Source organism: Pholcus phalangioides, unplaced genomic scaffold (assembly GCF_987345545.1).
Source record: "Pholcus phalangioides strain wild (caught in Gottingen) unplaced genomic scaffold, Ppha-v1.0 ptg000020l_1, whole genome shotgun sequence".
Lineage (NCBI taxonomy): Eukaryota > Metazoa > Arthropoda > Arachnida > Araneae > Pholcidae > Pholcus > Pholcus phalangioides.
This window is the reverse complement of record NW_028301613.1, coordinates 7254318-7273860: the sequence shown is the minus strand read 5'-3', so window position 1 is coordinate 7273860 and position 19543 is coordinate 7254318. Positions and strand designations below refer to the sequence as shown.

Sequence of the window (19543 nt, the reverse complement as noted above, 5' to 3'; positions counted from 1 at the left end):
GCGGTCAGGTTAAAGAGCATTTAAGCGGTCCGCAGCACGTTTCCAGACCACTTGAGAGAGTGACCTGCTGTCCTTTACCAGATCACTCTTAATTGTGTTCCCGTTTTCAAACCAGGGAAGTAGCCCGTACTCTCCTAAAGGTTGAGCACCCTTGGAATAAGATTTTGTTCCCGAAAATATAACTGCCGACCAATGTCAAAAATGAACATTTTTGTCATCCTAAAAACTCATATTTTGCCAGAAACAAAATACCAAAAATAAGCATGAAGCCCCTCCCCCCCCAGTACGAAGCCGGCGTTCCACAAAAACGTCGATCTCACAGTCTTATCTCTGTGGAGATAAATGAGAAAACCGAGATAAAAGTGACGTAGTTGGTGCCCTTCCCCCCCCCCCATCTCTAACTCACCCTAGAGAAGAAGAACTCTAAAACATCGTTTACAATCGCCGATTGATCCCGTTGCCATTGGCCCAACATGATGGGGGGGGGGGAGTGCTCCCCACCATTCTCCAACGCACCAAACCGCACGCGCCCCTCCCCCCAATCTCGTCGGCGGACGATGAAGTCGGAAGAAGCAGGGCGAAACTGGAGTCTTCCTTCCCTTCCCTTTCGCCCCCACCCCCAACCACGTGACGTCCCCGTGACGTCAATGACGAGATGACGTCGGCGGAAGTGACGTCATTCCGTTGCCTCCATTGATCGCTACTTGGACTTTTAGGGGGGGGGGGGCTACGCAAATAAAAATGAACCAAAAAGAAAATGGCTGTATGTATGTATGTGTGTGCGTGCGTGTGTGTACCTTGACGTCAGTAGCGCCCCCCTGCCGATCCGCGGGGCCACTGCGAGATATTGGCTTTTTCCTCCCTTTCCCCCCCCCCCTGGCCTCTCGCCTCCCCCTTTCCTCTCTGCCGCTGCTGCTGCTGTATCCATGGGAAAGATGCGCTTTCTGCGGGGCCCCATAAGGTCTTTCACCCCTTCGCTGTTGGGAAAATGGATTAAGAAATTCCGATCTCTTCTCTCACTGGAGAGCGCGTTAACGGCCATACGGCCTCGATATAATAAGCTTAATAGCATGGACATAACACACACTTTTTTCTCAGAATTTTCTATGCGCCCCCACCCCCCTCAACGTTAGGGGCCTCCGGGATGGATCTTATCAATTTTACTTCTCTTCTTCAACCGCAATTTTACTGAAAATTTTGGCCTGAAAACAGAATTCTTAGGCTTAGATTAACCAATCAAGGATGTGAGGTCCCTGATCTTGATCGATTTTGAAACACTCGCACCCGGGGCAGTCTTCACAACATCATAAGGGCCCTGGGAAAAGTGATTTTTCTGCTGCCCCCTAAGGTACGTTACCTAATAATTTCATATTCGTTCTCGAAAATTGCTATTAAATCTATAATGAGGCTCTGTAACTTAGGCCTTTGAACCGCGGGGGTGGGTGTCTTAGAGCAAGGGTACTCAACCTTTGGAGAGTGCGGGCATGGCCCCCCCCCCCCACAATGGCGGGGCTAGCAGGTCCCGGGACAGTTATAATTTTTTTGTTTTTTTTAACGCTATAAATTCAATATAGAAGGGATCGTGGAAAGTCTATTCCGGGGGGAGGGCAACCAAACTTCTCAGCTTACGGGGGGCCCGATCTAGTACGTGAGGAAATGAATAGGGGTCATTTCATTGGTTTGAGAAGGTGCCGTGCCACACTATTAAACTGGAAATGAAATGTGCCGTGGGTCTCTTAAGTGATCTATAAATGTGCCGCGGGTATCTGAAGTGGTCTTAGTGTGTGCCGCACGCCACTTAGTAATCTGGAAGATCGCTCCAGGTCACTAAAGTGATCTGGGACAGCGCTCCAGGTCATAATCTATCTAAAAATTTGCTGCGGGTCACTTGAACGATCTGTAAATTGGTACCGTGGGACACTTAAGTGATCTGGATACCAAATGGATTTATAAATGTGCTGTGGATCACTCAAGTGATCGGGAAATGTGCCGCAGACCACTAAAGTGGTTTTTACAAATGTAGGTTTTGAGGTCGCGGGGCCACAGGTCCAGCATAGGGTGTTAGAGGATGGGTTACCGACTGAGGGGTTCTGCATGATCAAACGCCACGGAACCCTTAAAAATCTCGGAACCCAGAGAGCTTTTCAGAGAAGAAAACCTTCTTGTTATTGATACTGACAAAGCTGTTCTATGTTTCGAATTTTAACGAGAGGGTGTCTTTTCAAAAGAAGAAATCGGATCACTCTTGGATGACTCTGATTGGTTGCCGCTCAAAAAAAAACGGTGAATGCCAATAGAGGTCAAGAATGAATTCAAAAACCCCGCAACCCTAGAGTGTTAAGAGTGACGGCATTCGAACCTTGTCCGGAAAATTCACCGCCAGCAATTCACCGACCAACAATTCACCGCCGGAAAATTCACCGCCAGCAATTCACCGACCAACAATTCACCGCCGGAAAATTCACCGACGAACAGTTCACCGCCATGCAATTCACCGCTAGAAAATTTCACCGACCAAAAATTCACCGCCATGCAATTCACCGCTAGGAAAATTCACCGACCAACAATTCACCACTGGAAAATTCACCGACGAACAATTCACCGACGAACAATTCACCGCTAGGAAAATTCACCGCTAGGAAAATTCACCGCCGGAAAATTCACCGCTAGGAAAATTCACCACTAGGAAAAATCACCGCTAGGAAAATTCACCGACGAACAGTTCACCGCCATGCAATTCACCGCTAGGAAAATTCGCCGACGAACAGTTCACCGCCATGCAATTCACCGCTAGGAAAATTCACCGACGAACAGTTCACCGCCATGCAATTCACCACTAGGAAAATTCGCCGACGAACAATTCACCGCCATGCAATTCACCACTAAGAAAATTCACCACAGGAAAATTCACCGCTAGGAAAATTCACCGCTAGGAAAATTTACTGCCAGAAAATTAACCCCCGGAAAATTCACCGCTAGGAAAATTCATCGCCGGAAAATTCACCGACAACAGTTCAATGCGAGTCAGTTAGCGAGGGAGTGAGCGATTGAGTTACTGAGTCAGTTTTGGATGTGGAAGAGTAGACGTGGTCCAAGACCTGGTCTGGCCAGGGTAGAGGACTCACTAGAGCCAAAGCCGAGGGGGGAATGTGGCATAGCACCAGAGCTAGCCTTAGTGACACGAAGGGCTCGCCCGATCCACCAAACTGCAAGAGCCACCAAGCCGAGAGGGAAGATGTGGGCCCAGTACCTGTGCTGGCCACGGAAAACAACGAAGGGCATAATAAAGCGGACCAATCGTGGCCCTGAAGGTTATCTGGTGTGGCTGGACCCCTCCAACCTAATTTTGTAAAAATGAACTAAGCGGCACATTTACAAATCGCTGAAATGACCCGTGTCACAATTCCAGAGCATTTAAGTGGCCCGTGGCACATTTTCAGATCACTGAAGTATGCCTCGAAGATCAATTTCACATTCAAAGATCACTTAATTAATTAATTAATTAACTCAATTAATTAAAGAAACACTTAAATGATCCTTGGCACATTTAGAGACTCCCTTGAGTGGCATTTGGCCCAGTTTCAGAGCTCTTAAGGTGCACCCCAGTGCGGTTCTACATCACTCAAGTTACCCGCGGAACATTCCCATATTACTTAAGTGATCCGTGGCATAATCACGGATCACTTGAGTGATGCGTTGCGCAGTTCCAGAGCACTTAAGCGGCCAGGATCCGTGAAACATTTACAGGTAACTAAAATGGCCCTATAGGGACTTATCAGTAGGGAAAATGTTAGTTCAGGGTGCCCAATAACTACCGAAAGGGTTTTTTTTTTTCGTTTTTGGCGCACAGAATGAGATGCCATTAAGAATATTTCATATCTTCATAAAGGGGTGGTTGATGACGTAAGCATTATCCAACCCCCCCCCCCTCCTCCCTTGTCAGCAAAGTTTCGTCAGGTCTGCCCCCCCCCCCTACTTTTTTTGGAAGTGTTCCAGAACACACTTGAGAGGTCCGTGGTGCATTTGGCGATCCTCTTATGTGACACAGGGCACAGTTTTAGAGTGCTTAAGTGACCCCGCAGTGCAGTTCTACATCATTCCAGTTACCCGTGGCACATTCTTAGATCACTTAATCGACCCACGATTATTTGAACGACGCGTGACACAGTTACAGAGCACTTAAGTGGCTTGTGAACACATTCTCAGGTCACTTAAAGCATCCGCGGAACATTCAGAGATCCCTGAAGTGGTTCTATAGAGCAGTGTTTCCCAACCGGCGGGCCGCGGCCCAGTACCTGGCCGTGAGTGATCACAGTTTCATTTTCCCCCATTAATTTCTCGTTAGTTGTGTGTGTGTGTATGACCGGGCCTTTCACTTACACAGAAGGCATTTACCGGGCCGCAGGCTTCCGAAGGTTGAGAACCACTGCTATAGAGGACTTATCAATGGGGGCGGGGGGGGGGGGCAATATTATTTCAGGCGTCCACAAACAAACAAACAGGAAAAAGGTCCTGGAACCCAAAACCCAAAAGGGGCTGCGTAGGAGTTGTGTCGGAAGTGGGAGTGTGTGTGTGTGTCCCCCGAATCCCCTGGGGTGTTCCCCCAGGTCTCCTGGGACCCAAAACCCAAAAGGGGCTGCGTAGGAGTTGTGTCGGAAGTGGGAGTGTGTGTGTGTCCCCCGAATCTCCTGGGGGTTCCCCCAGGTCTCCTGGAACCCAAAACCCAAAAGGGGCTGCGTAGGAGTTGTGTCGGAAGTGGGGGAGTGTGTGTGTGTCCCCCGAATTCCCTGGGGGGTTCCCCCAGGTCTCCTGGAACCCAAAACCCAAAAGGGGCTGCGAAAACGGTTATGTGCAAATAAACACGTAGAAATTGTACACTCATTGGCATAAAAATTTGTGCACCCAAGAAAGAGTTGTCCGAATGGAACGAAATTTTACAAATGTGATTACAACGTTGATGAGAGCAGTTGCCTAATTGGCGCGAGTTTTCAAGGCGCTGCCTCGCGACAGTTGCCTATACAGCACAGCTCTTGCCCCACCCACGAGTAAGGTTCTCAAAGTGTAGCCAGTGGGTCTTTGGACGATGAGCTCTCAAGTGAGCCCCCAGTGCTCGGTTGAGCCCTTGCTGCCTTGCCATAGTTGCCGGCCGGCCCTTAGGCCAGCCGATGGATCTTTAGGTGGTAAGCTCCCAGGTGGAAGAACTTTACAAACACGAAAAAAATTGCTAAATGTCTAGTATCTTATACTTACCCCGATTTATATTACTCCGATTTAACGAATCAGATAAAACCAAAATTTTAATTCGTTAAATCGAGAAAGAAAGAGAGATCGTTGTGTAGGGGTTGCGATTAACATTATTGCACACGTAATACGCGATTAACGTAATTGCAAAAACATTCCTTACATCGAACTTCTTTATATCGGAGGTCCGACTGTAGAATCCGTTGAATATCTGTAATAATGCATTTGTTAATTGGTGCCTGGTTGTATGCGCCCAAGAACTGGTGAAAATTCGTTAAATCGAAGAATTTGCGAAAAATGGGAACGCTTTATATCGGAGTAGGATCGTAAAATTTGTTAAGTAGGAGTTCGGTATATCGAAGTCCCATTTCAGAATTCGTCACGTAAGAGTTATTTAAGGGGATGTTCGTTAAATCAGAGTTCATTATATTCGGTTCAGAGAGAAGTCCGGTCATCTAAATAATACATTTTTTACTATGGCAATGGGACCGATTTATCATATTTACCGATACGAAATTGTTATTATACATAATAACCGGTGAAAAGGTTATTTAGCACGATTTATCATGTTCACGAACGATGCTTGAGTATATTATGCTTAATTACCACTAAAATTCATAGAATTTCAAATTGGCACTATATAACCCACAAACAAAAACCCGCAGCTTGCCTCGCTCGTTAGTGACGTAGTTGTGATCTTAGCCAATGAGCGTAACCCCATGTTAAAATCCTATGTGTAGGATGGAATACGGCAGCGCTGCTGAGGTAAGTAAAAATATATGTTTCGGCGGCATAGGAAAAAAAACTAATTACAGTGGTTTCAAGGGATCCTTTGTTTTCCCAGATGGAGGTACATTTTCTTTTATTCCACCTGCACAGGCCTGTTGTTTCTCTGCTCACACAATTTCGATATCCTGGCGGAATGACAAATAAAAATTCTACCTTATAAAATACACAGGGAATTTTTCTCAGCTGAGCAAAAACCTCGGTCTACAGGGATGTATTCTCAGCCATTCTCAGACTCTAAATGTCCATACTTTGCAGACATTCATCATCAAAAAATGGTGCCTTAGTTACTTTTGTCCATAACCAATGTGCCTTCTAGAAAATTATTCAAAATAAGTGTACACAGCACAGCATACATTCTCAACCCATGGCCCGCGGGCCAAATGTGACCCTCGGAGTCATCTGATGCGGCCTGCGATCGCAAACCGAATTTTGTAAAAATAAACTTAATTATTATTCATATATGTATTGTTAGGTTAAATAGTGGAATTGATTAACAGTGGGTCCATTGCGGCACATTTGCACATCCCTACATTGCGGCCTTTTGCTGCGAATGCTAGTTCCAGATGAATTAAGCGGCCCGCGGCACATTTACAGATCACTTAAGTAACCCTTGGCACATTTCCAGGTTCTTTGAGTGACCTTGCGGCCAGTTCCAGATCACTAAAGTAGTGAGCGGTCCAGTCCTGGAGCTTGAATCGGCTACGATTCTATGAGCGGAATGAGTAGTAACTCACCGACTTCTTTCCAGACAAAAAACAGCGCGGAAAATTATAACTGACTGATTTGAGATAAAAGTTGAGGTCCTTTCCCCCGTCAGGTGATCGACCTAAAAGGGGAGATTCTTGCCACGCAGTAACACAAACCAAGGAATGGATCAAGATTCTTTCAGATTCTACGGGACATGGACCGGGAATGGATTGTATAATTAAAGATTCTGGTCACTTAGGGTCATGAACCTGGAATGGATTGTATAATTAAAGATTCTGGTCACTTAGGGTCATGAACCTGGAATGGATCGTAAAAGGGAAGATTCTTGCCACCTTCACCTATAGAGTAGATCGTAAAAGGGAAGATTCTTGCCACCTTCACCTGTAGAGTAGATCGTAAAAGGGAAGATTCTTGCCACCTTCATTAATAGAATAGATCGTAAAAGGGAAGATTCTTGCCACCTTTACCTATAGAGTAGATCGTGAAAGGGAAGATTCTTGCCGCCTTTACCTATAGAGTAAATCGTAAAAAGGAAGATTCTTGCCACCTTCATTAATAGAATAGATCGTAAAAGGGAAGATTCTTGCCACCTTCACCTATAGAATAGATCGTAAAAGGGAAGATTCTTGCCACCTTTACCTATAGAGTACATTGTAAAAGGGAAGATTCTTGCCACCTTTACCTATAGAATAGATCTTAAAAGGGAAGATTCTTGCCACCTTTACCTATAGAATAGATCGCCAAAGGGAAGAGTCCAGTCACGTAAGGCCATAGAATGAATCGTACAAGGGGAGATTCTTACAACGATTTTTGCCATTGTATGACCATACAAAAGTGAGACCAACGATAGTCAGCCGGATCTTCGCCGATCATCTAGGGTCAAGCTTCCAGTAGCGTCAATAGCGAGATTTTTATCATGACAGGCTACGAACCTAGGATGGTTCGTACAATTGCAGATTCTTGCCACGTCGGGCCCGTGAATCTAGGATGGTTCTTACACAAGCGGAGGTTCTTGCCACGTAGTACCGTGAATTTTTTCCCCTCGTTCTTCTCTGAACTTCTCTCTGCACTGACTTTTTCCGAATTTCTGTTTCCTCTGTTCTACTCAGAATTTCTCCCTAGCCATTCCCCATCTCTTTTTCTGAATTTCTATTCATTCTGGCCTTTTCTGAATTTCAGTTTTTCCCTGTTTTTGTCTGAATTTGTCGCTCTACTTATCCTTTTCTGAATTTCGGTTTTCCCTAATCTACTCAGAATTTCTCCCTCCCCATCCCACTTTCCTGGATTTGTTTCCCTCGTTCTTCTCTAAATTTCCCTCTGCACTGCCTTTTTCTGAATTTCTGTTGAATGGAATCGTACAAGGGGGAGATTCTTGCCACGCAATAACATTAACCAATGATGGGTCAAGATTCTTGCAACGACGGGGCATGGACGGAAAATGGATTGTACAATTGAAGGTTCTGGTCATGTAGGGTCATGAACCTGAAATGGATCGTACTAGGGGAGATTCTTGCCACGTCGGGCCATGGACCTATAGATCGTAAAAAGGAAGATTCTGGTCGCATAGGGCTATGGACCTATAATGGATCAATGCAAGGGATTGATATTCTTGCAACGATTTTTGTCATTACATGACCATACAAAAGTGAGACCAACGATAGACAGCAGGATCTTCGCCCATATCCAGGGTCAGGCATCCAACAATGGGGTCCACAGGTCGATTCTCGCCACGACAGGCTATAAACCTAGGAACCCAGTATGGTTGGTACAGTTGCAGATTCTTGCCACGTCGTGCCATGAATCTAGGATGGTTCTTACAAGTGGAGATTCTTGCCACGTAGGGCCATGAACCTAGGATGGGTCGTAGAAGTAGAGATCCTTGCCAAGTCGGGACATTGACCTAGAATGGATCGTACAAGGAGAGAAGATTCTTACCTAGGACTGCGTGACCATACAGAAGCGAGACCAACGATCTTCGCCAAACGTACCATCAATTAAAAAAACTCATCACCCAATGGGGATTAAAGGAAAAGGGAATTATCTTCCGGCAAATCTATTTTGGAACTACCATTCTTGTTCTTCTGCCGGGTAAGAGGTTGAGATATCACCTCCTGACCAATGCAATATCTCAACATCACATCGCATCCAGTTCAACGCGATGCTGATGTATGTTATCCACCAATTTCAACCGGAACTCTCTCTCTCTCTCTCGCTCTCCAGCCATTGAATCATTGAGCGAGAGAATTCCTTTTTTTTCGCTCAACACATCTGGCTGATTGCCGAACCTCCCATCATCCCACGAGATACCTACATAGCTATAAGAACGGGTGCTCTCTCTCTCTCTCTCTCAACCGGTCGATTCCCAGAGAGAGAGAGAGAGATGGATCAATAGATGTACATCACCCAACCCAGAGAAAGAAGATGGAGCTGCGATGGCACCATTTTTATGAATGGTCATTTTTACGGTATTTACACTTGTACCTAATAATGTCGGCCTCCCGAGGGGTCGTTGTTGTGTTTTTCTTCCCCCTCGATGTGTGTTGCATCGTATTCCCAATACTGCACTGTTGATTTAATGCCACAAATTACTACTGCCTTTTCCGGAATTTGTGAAATATTTCTTCTCTGAATATCTCTCTTTACTGCCCTTTTCTGAATTCCCCTTGTTTTTCTCTTAAAAATTTTCGTCTCGTCTGTTCTTTGAATTTGTCTCTTCACCGCCTTCATCTGAATTTCTGTTCACCCTGTTATACTCAGAATTTTTCCATCCCCATCCCCTTTCTCTGAATTTGTTTCCCCTGTATTCCCCTTTCATCTCTGAATTTCTCACTGCACTGCTTTTTCCGAATTTCTATCCCCCCCCCCCGGCCTTTTCTGAATTTCAGTTTTCCCTGTTCTTCTGTGAATTTGTCTCTCCACTCGCCATTTTTATGAATTTCGGTTTTCTTTAATTGCTCAGAATTTCTCCTCTCTCTCTCTCTCTCTCTCTCTCTCTCTCTCTCTCTCTCTCTCTCTCTCTCTCTCTCTCTCTCTCTCTTCCATCTTCTTTTTCTAGATTTCTTTTACCTCGTTCTTCTCTGAATTTCTCTCTGCACTGATTTCTTCCGAATTTCTGTTTCCTCTGTTCTACTCAGAATTTCTCCCTCTCCATTCTCCATCTCTTTTTCTGAATTTCTATTCCTCCTGACTTTTTCTGAATTTCTGTTTTCCCCTGTTCTTCTCTGAATTTGTCTCTCCACTTATCTTTTTCTGAATTTCGGTTTTACCTAATCTACTCAGAATTTCTGTCTCCCCGTCCCCTTTTCTAGATTTGTTTCCCTTGTTCTTCTCTGAATTTTCCTCTGTACTGCCTTTTTCTGAATTTCTGTTTCCCCTGTTCTAGACAAAATTTCTCCCTCTCCATTCTCCATCTCTTTTTCTGAATTTCTATTCCTCCTGGCCTTTTCTGAATTTCAGTTTTTCCCTGTTTCTGTCTGAATTTGTCTCTCCACTACGTTTTTGCTCTACTGATGAATTTCAGTTTTCCCCGATCTTCTCTGAATTTGTCTCTCCACTACCTTTTTCTGAATTTCGGTTGGAATAGCCTGTACATAATTTGCAGCAACATGAATTCTCATTGGGTTTATTTCTAACAGTCGTTTATATGTAATCCAAGACTGTAGAGCAATAGTTTGTGTGTTGATTTTTCTGTAAATACTATCTCATATAACACTATCTCGTATCTCAACATACGAATAAAAAATATTTGCTGACGAGAGGAACTCCAGAAGCCGGAAATAGCGGGGGAGGGGGGGGGACGAGACATTCCGAACATGACAAAATGGGCAGAAATTCAGAAAAAAGGTGCGTCAAAAATTCTGTAAAGACCAAGAAACAATTATCAGGAGAGACGGGGGAGGGAAGGGGGGATTAAAAACTCAAAAACAGAAGAAGCGGAAGGAAAACGGACTTTGAAATTCAAAATAGAACAGGGGATTGAGAAGTTCAGAAATGAGCAAGAAAGAGTGAGAAATTCAGGAAAAAGAAGAAGTTAACGATATATTTTGATTAGAACAGAGGAAACCGAAATTCAGAAAAGAGCAGTGGACAGACAAATTCAGAGGAGAACAGAAGAAACAAAAATTCAGAAAAGACCAAAATGAATCGAAATTCTGAAAAAGAGGCAGTGGAGAGAGGAATTCAGAGAAGAACAGGGGAAGCAAATCCAGAAAAGAGAGGAAGAAACTCTGAGTAGAACAGATTAAACCAAAATTCAGAAAAAGCAGTGGGGAGATAAATTCTGAGAACAGAGGAAACGGAAATTTCAGAGAAAAACAAGGGAAATTCAGAAAAAGGCAAGGGAAACAGAAACTCAGAGAAGAACAAAGAGAAACATAAATTCGGAAAAAGGCAGTGGGGAGTGAGAGAAATTCATAGAAGAGCAGGAGAAACCGACACTCATAGAAAAACAGTGGGAAGACAAATTTCAGAAAAGAACAGGAGAAACAGAAATTCAGAAAAAGTCATGGGAGGACAAAAGTTCACAAAGGAACAGGGGAAATATAAATTTAGACAGAAACAGAGAGGCAGAAACATTAATTCAGAATTGCGCAGGAGAGGGACGAATTCAGAAGGGGGGGGGGCAGGGAATCAGAAGTTCAGAGAAGCGCGGAGAGGGGAGAAATTTAGAAAAGGGCAAGGTGAACACAAATTGAAGAGAAGAACGGGGAAACAGAAACTCGCAAAGAAAAAACAGTAAAGAGAAAAATTCAGAAAAAAAACTTAGAAAAAACAGGGGAAACGGAAAATCAGCAAAAAACAGAGGAAACGAAATTCTAAAAAAACAGGGGAAACGGAAATTCAGAAAAAAACAGGGGAAACGGAAATTCAGGAAAAAAAACATAGGAAACGGAAATTCAGGAAAAAACAGGGAAAACGGAAATTCAGAAGAAAAACATAGGAAACGGAAATTCAGGAAAAAACAGGAGAAACGGGCATTCAGAAAAAAAACAGAGGAAACGGAAATTCAGAAAAAACAGAGGAAACGGAAATTCAGAAAAAACAGGGGAAACGGAAATTCAGAAGAAAAAAACAGGGGAAACGGAAATTCAGAAGAAAAAAACAGGGGAAACGGAAATTCAGAAAAAACAGGGGAAACGGAAATTCAGAAAAAAACAGAGGAAACGGAAATTCAGAAAAAACAGAGGAAACGGAAATTCAGAAAAAACAGGAGAAACGGAAATTCAGAAGAAAAAAAACAGGGGAAACGGGAATTCAGAAAAAACAGGGGAAACGGGAATTCAGAAAAAAACAGAGGAAACGGAAATTCAGAAAAAACAGGGGAAACGGAAACTCAGAAAAAACAAGGAAAACGGAAATTCAGGAAAAAACAGGGGAAACGGAAATTCAGGAAAAAAACATAGGAAACGGAAATTCAGGAAAAAACAGGGAAAACGGAAATTCAGAAGAAAAACATGGGAAACGGAAATTCAGAAGAAAAACATGGGAAACGGAAATTCAGAAGAAAAACATGGGAAACGGAAATTCAGAAAAAAACAGGGGAAACGGAAATTCAGGAAAAGACAGGAGAAACGGGGATTCAGAAAAAAACAGAGGAAACGGAAATTCAGGAAAAAACAGGAGAAACGGGGATTCAGAAAAAAAACAGAGGAAACGGAAATTCAGAAAAAACAGAGGAAACGGAAATTCAGAAAAAACATGGGAAACGGAAATTCAGAAGAAAAAAACAGGGGAAACGGAAATTCAGAAGAAAAAAACAGGGGAAACGGAAATTCAGGAAAAAACAGAGGAAACGGAAATTCAGAAGAAAAAAAAAGGGAAACGGAAATTCAGAAAAAAACAGAGGAAACGGAAATTCAGAAAAAACAGGGGAAACGGAAATTCAGAAGAGAAAAAACAGGAGAAACGGAAATTCAGAAAAAACAGAGGAAACGGAAATTCAGAAAAAACAGGAGAAACGGAAATTCAGAAGAAAAAAAACAGGGGAAACGGGAATTCAGAAAAAACAGGGGAAACGGGAATTCAGAAAAAAACAGAGGAAACGGAAATTCAGAAAAAACAGGGGAAACGGAAATTCAGGAAAAAAAACATAGGAAACGGAAATTCAGGAAAAAACAGGGAAAACGGAAATTCAGAAGAAAAACATGGGAAACGGAAATTCAGAAGAAAAACATGGGAAACGGAAATTCAGGAAAAAAAACAGGGGAAACGGAAATTCAGAAAAAACAGGGAAATGGAAATTCAGAAAAAACAGGGGAAACGGAAATTCAGAAGAAAAAAAACAGGGGAAATGAAAATTCCGAAAAAAATTATTCGCCCCATTAGCGAACAAAATTTACGATCCGATGGCTGTCCGTTATCGAGAGTAATCTGTTTTGTAAATCCAGGCCAACTTCTTTCCATTCGCGGGGCCAATGGTCAGCTGCAACGTCGTGGGCCACAATATCCGCGTATAAGCCACACCAGTAAGTTTACCCAGAAAACTCGCAGATTGGTTTTCGCCATAAGTAATGAAAAAAATACGGGCAATTCCGGAGTTAAACTGTGCAACTAAATGCAATACATAAAAACTTGGTTTCGTGCAATTATTTGCTTCTTTATCCCCCCCCCCCGGTTTTGCACTCCCTCCTACAGTCTCGTAATAAGTCTCACGAGGAATTGATTCACGCTGCGGTAGACTTCGAGTTTTATTATCGGTTTGGAAAGCGTGCTAAAAAGCCAGTCATGCGGACCGCATTTGCCATCCTACGAGGTCGCCTGGAATGGGTAAACACGTGATGGTGCTGAGACGAGATGGACCAGCTTCGTATGGACGAGGCAGACTACTTGTATACATAGATGTATTTATGAAGAAGTCAGGCTTAGCGGGCTATAGCCCAGGGCGGCGGATTTGAGGAAGAAGTAGCCAAGAAAATTGGAGTAGAATAGTCGGTAAAAATATTTAAAATGATTGCGTGTCTATAGAGGGACTTGGCCAGTGAGTGACAAAATGAGTGACCTGCAGAGTTTGCTGTAGTGAAAAGAGTAGTGGCCTACACAATCTGAGTGATCAAAAGAGTGACATTAGTAGGGGTCATGGATTTTCTGGTCAGTGAACGACTTAAAGAAAGGTCTAGAGAGTTTCCGAGCATGTGAGTGACCAAAGGAGTGACCTAAAGTCTTCCTCTGAAGAAAGAGGTTGATGGGCGCCCTAAAGAATGACCAATGAAGTGTGCAGGAATCGTCATGAAACGATGAATTACTTACTGCCCGCTTTCACTAATGCCAAGGCCCGGTGCAAGGCAGCGGTCCGGTGGTTGAGAAACGCGGATTTAGAGTGTACAAGCATGCGAGTGACCAAACAAAACACTGCGCAAGCATGTGAATGGTCAAAAGAAATACCTGGAGAGCAAAGGACCAAGTATATAAGTGAGCAAACCAAATGAGTGACAAAGAAAGTGTGCAATCATGTGACCATAGAGTGACTAAGAAAGTGTACAATAATTTGACCATAGAGTGATCAAGAAAGTGTGCAATCATGTGACCCATAGAGTGACATCAGAAGCATATTTCCTGGGAGCGGGGGTGCTAGGCTACAAATTTGAAGGTCAAGAAAATTAGACAAGAATGGGATAAAGACAGCAAATTATAAGAATGAGAGGATCAAGAAAATTAGACAAGAATGCGATAAGGACAACAAATTTAAAGAATGAGTGGGTCAAGAAAATTAGACAAGAATGGGATAAAGGTGGTCAATTTGAAAAGCGAGTGTGTCAAGAAAATTACAAACTAATGGGATTAGGGCAGCAAATTTAAAGAATGAGTGTGTCAAGAAAATTAGACAAGAATGGGATAAGGGCGGTCAATTTGAAAAGTGAGTGTAACAAGAAAATTAGACAAGAAAGGGGGGGAAAAGGGCGGTCAATTTTAAGAATGAGTGGATCAAGAAAATTAGACAAGAATGGGATAAGGGCAACAAATTTTAAGAATGAGTGGGTCAAGAAAATTAGACAAGAATGGGATAAGGGCAACAAATTTTAAGAATGAGTGGGTCAAGAAAATTAGACAAGAATGGGATAAGGGCAACAAATTTTAAGAATGAGTGGGTCAAGAAAATTAGACAAGAATGGGATAAGGGCAACAAATTTAAAGATCGAGTGGGTCAAGAAAATTAGACAAGAATGGGATAAGAGCGGCCAAAATGTACGTAACCCACAGACGGAAAAACCATAAAACCGCCTCTGCCTGTAGACTCGCGCTCAGTATTTCTTGATGCTCCTGCACGTCCATAAAGTTAAACGGAACCAGGTTGGCAATACAAATATTCGTATTACGTGAGTTACATTCTTTAACCAGAATATCGATGGTTCAGTTTGAAGAAGTGCCATTCTGGTACAACTCGAAATGTCACCAACCTACCGCGGCGAAATTTAGAGACGAATGCGCAAGTATATAGTTATCAGTGCCGATGATTATAATCATCGTATTCGTGTGTGTGGAACTCCCTCATTCAACGGAACGATATGAACTCAATCATCCACTCTTATCAACCACAAATCAACTCTTCTATCAAATACTGTACGAAACATTTTTGCCCTTAGGAATTACTTGGGTCTCCGTAGGCTAGTCAGTGGAAGTTTCGAGCAGTGCCGTCTTAACGCATGGCCCGGGGGCCTCAAAAGAAGAGGGGCCTCGGAAAAACGAGAAGTAGTTGAATTTTTCGAGAATTTTCCAGGTAGGGCCTCAGAAGAATCATTTGGCCCGGGAGCCCATGATGCTCTCCATTAAGACGGCCTGGGTTGTGTAATACCGAAAACAAGAATCAACTGTATCACATGGGGGCAAGAGTGCATTCAGGTTCGGCCACGGCACCCATATCCTGCAGCAGTGCCCCCTAGGCGTGGTACCGGGCGACCACCTCAGATTTTTCACGGGGCTCTCTATAGTAATCTTATAGTGCGAGAAAAAAAAATGATGAGAATCGTCCCGGGCTGGAGCCTTGTCAGCCCCCCCCCCCATCCCAGTAATTTCTCGAGACCGTTCAAATAAAGACAAAGGAAAAAATTTGGGTACTCACTTGTCCGGAGTTTGAAGCACCGGAAACCCCTCACACTCCTGTAGCTTCCACCTTGGGAACCTTGGAGTAGGTATTTTAGGGGTTAACAAAGTTCAACTCTGGCTGGTGTAACTAAGAGCAGCGAAATAACTCTCGACTTTAAAAGCGGGAGGTATGGCCAAGGTGTGTGTGGTACATTTTGCTGGTCAACCAATAGTGTGCAGCTTTGGACGGATGAAACATCTGGGGCTTGTCTCAGAGCCGCCCCCTCCCCGGCTAAAGCCCTTCCAGCAAGGTCATCTTTAGGGTGCATCACAGGTGAACTACTTCATCAAACACCAACTCTGGTCATAGCGCTATATTGCAATTTACTGCCATTAATGAGATGGGTTGGAAATGAAGGCGCTGTCTATTGGTGGACGCCTCAAATTCGTTAGGGAAAATATCTTATTTCTTGTCAAACCCGGGACCATGACAACAACCTTCACGGGGGTAGACGAGCATCTTGCCACAACGCCAGTCGGGCGGTGAACTAGAGCCGCCCCGATTGTGAGTTTGCATCCACTTCGTAAACGTTTCGCATAGTGAGAAGAACACCAACTATGCATTCAGCTACAAATACAAAGGCCAAAACAGACAACTTGCCGAAAAAGTTACTGCCATAAACTTTATGAAGCAATTTGTGTGTTGAAAAAGTAATATGGTGAGAAAAGAGTAAATTATTATTGACACCGGAAATAACGGACGTTTGTTTGTTAATCGGGAAGTGTCTGCTGTTGGAACCTAATAGGTCAAAAATTAACAAACATTTAATTTAATACACGGTGTCTTTACCTGGTCGCGCACAGAAGCACCTTGCGGACCACCAACTGTTGGTCACCTGTGTTACAGATGATTATTCACAAACAGGAGATGGTACAGAAAACCAGGGCCCACGAAGTCGTGTGTGGGAGGCTGAACCCGAAGGACGAAAGGACGTCATTACATCACAGCATTTTTACTTGGTCGGGGACCCGCACAGAACCTTGTGCGTTTCAAGGTGTTTCACCTTTCGTACCAACTGTTGGCCACCGCTGTTACAGATGGTTATTCACAAACAGGAGATGTTACAGAAAACCAGGGCCCACGAAGTCTCGGTGGAGGAGGCTGAGCTCGAAGGACGAAAGGGCATCCTTGGTAAGTAAGGGATCAACAACCATCGCTTCTCTAAAGAACCCTAGGAATTATATCTACGTTCCTCTACAACATTGCCATCAACATTTCAACTTCTCGTTTTCCAAATCTTGCGGAACCCCTGTCCACGTCCACTCCAGGACACCCTATATACACACTTGGAGCTGTGAGGGGCGGGGGGAGGGGAAGGTCGATTTCCGAGCCAATTTTTTAACGACCGAATTCAACACATCCAAAAAATGTTCCTTCCTCTCTCTCCTATATATTTTATTTCATTTTTTAAGCCTTCCCGTTGATATCTAAAGAAGCCAGTGTGTGCTTGCTTGCTGCTATCAGCTGTGTGAGTGCGTGTATGAAGTGTAGTATACACAACACATACATACACGCACGCACGCACACACAGCCCTGAGGAGTCAGTTTGTAAAGGAAGAGAGAGAGACTGAGCTCAACTCAGCACAGGCCGAGGCAGCAGCAGCAAGCAAGCAAGCAACACAAAAATCGATAAGGGTTGCCGCGTTTGGTTGGATTTTTGCCCAGGGAACCAACAACAACAACAAGAAATAAAAAAAAGAGCAATATTTTCTTTTTCTTTTTTTACTCCTTTCTTGGCATTTTTTTGTTGTTGCTGCTGCTGCTGCTGGCTTTTCTTGGTTCCTCATTGATCCTTTTTGGCTTCTACAACAATATCGGCTTCTCCTTCTCTCTCTCTCTCCCCCTTAACAACTGCCTTTTTTTATAACATGCCGACCATCAGCAGCTTTCACATTCCAAAAAAGCAAATTTTTTTAGTGTATTTATAGAGAGAGAAAAGAACTCTGTGCGGACCCTCCTAGAGAAGGAAGATTTTTTTCGAGAGAAACACCAAGAAAGAAAGAATGCGAAGCTTTATGCCAAAATCATGTCAACGATACCACCCATACGTGTTAGGCATGTTACGCCAAACAAAAAAAGATGGTGTGTGTGTGTGAATGTACATATATTGCATATGAAAGCTGGTAAAAAACAAAGAATCGGGGTCCGAACGTGTGGGGAATGCCGGAGAGGGTGGTGGTGGTGGTGTAGCCAAAACTTTGAGCTTATAGTGTTCATTTGCGTTTCGGAAAGTTTGTTTTGCATTGCGGAACCCTTAAAATAGTTAGCAATAAGTTGTGTGTGTGGGGGGGGGGAACCATTGAACCATATTGTGGGAAACCGTTGAAGCGATATATCCATGCTCTAGATTCTAGAAGAACTCTTGAGGGAATGTGCAAGTTATAGAAACTTGATCTGGAGTAATGTCCATTTTATAAGGAATCTATGGAGAAATATATACTTTTCTAAACAAAGCGTTGAAATAATATTGGACGTTCTATATAGAACCTTTGCAGCCATATCTATGTTCTTAAACTTTTTCCCAATATCCATGCTCTAAGGAGACTTCGAAGCAATATCCATGTTGTTAGGAGACAAAGAAACAGTATCTATATATTTGAAGGAGACTTCGAAGCAATATCTATGTTTTAAGGAGACTTCGAAGCAATATCTATGTTTTAAGGAGACTGTGAAGCAATAGACATGTTCTAAGAAGACTTTACAGCAACATAAATGTTCTAAGGAGACTTTACAGTAATATCCATGTTCTAAGGAGACTTTACAGTAATATCCATGTTCTAAGGAGACTTCGAAGTTATATCCATGTTCTAAGGAGACTTCGAAGATATATCCATGTTCTAAGGAGACTTCGAAGATATATCCATGTTATAAGAAGACGCGAAGCAAGATCCATGTTCAAGGAGACTTCGAAGCAATAACCGTGCCATAAGGCGACGCGAAGCAATATCCATGTTTTAAGGAGACTTTGAAGCACAATATCCATGTTTTAAGGAGACTTTGAAGCACAATATCCATGTTTTAAGGAGACTTTCAAGCGCAATATCCATGTTCTTAGGGGACTTCGAAGGAATAACCATGTTCTAAGGAGACTTTATTGTGATATTCATGTTATAAGGAGACTTGGAAGATATATCCATGTTATAAGAAGATGGGAAGCAAGATCCATGTTCAAGGAGACTTCGAAGCAATAACCGTGCCATAAGGCGACGCGAAGCAATATCCATGTTTTAAGGAGACTTTGAAGCGCAATATCCATGTTTTAAGGAGACTTTGAAGCGCAATATCCATGTTTTAAGGAGACTTTGAAGCGCAATATCCATGTTTTAAGGAGACTTTGAAGCGCAATATCCATGTTTTAAGGAGACTTTGAAGCGCAATATCCATGTTTTAAGGAGACTTTGAAGCGCAATATCCATGTTTTAAGGAGACTTTGAAGCGCAATATCCATGTTCTTGGGTGACTTCGAAGGAATAACCATGTTCTAAGGAGACAAAGGCCACAACAGACAAGTTGCCCACCGAGGTAACTGAAAAAATATTGCCATGAAAGACATGGATGTCAAGCATAACTAAAATACTGCAACCCAATATAAAAAAAAGCATAAATCTCGAAAATAGTTAATAATATGTAATATACTGCCCATGAAAAAATGTTATGGTTGTCTCGTTCTAAGTATGAATAGCTTCTGGATTTATCCCAATATGTTTATCGTACATCTTTTTAAAC

General features: G+C 43.1%; 1 protein-coding gene across 4 annotated transcripts in view; it reads right to left on the bottom strand.

Moving 5' to 3' along the window:
• Window positions 1-19543, bottom strand: part of LOC149070892 (regulating synaptic membrane exocytosis protein 2-like) — an 86940-nt gene that overhangs the window by 53340 nt on the left and 14057 nt on the right. The window lies entirely within an intron of this gene.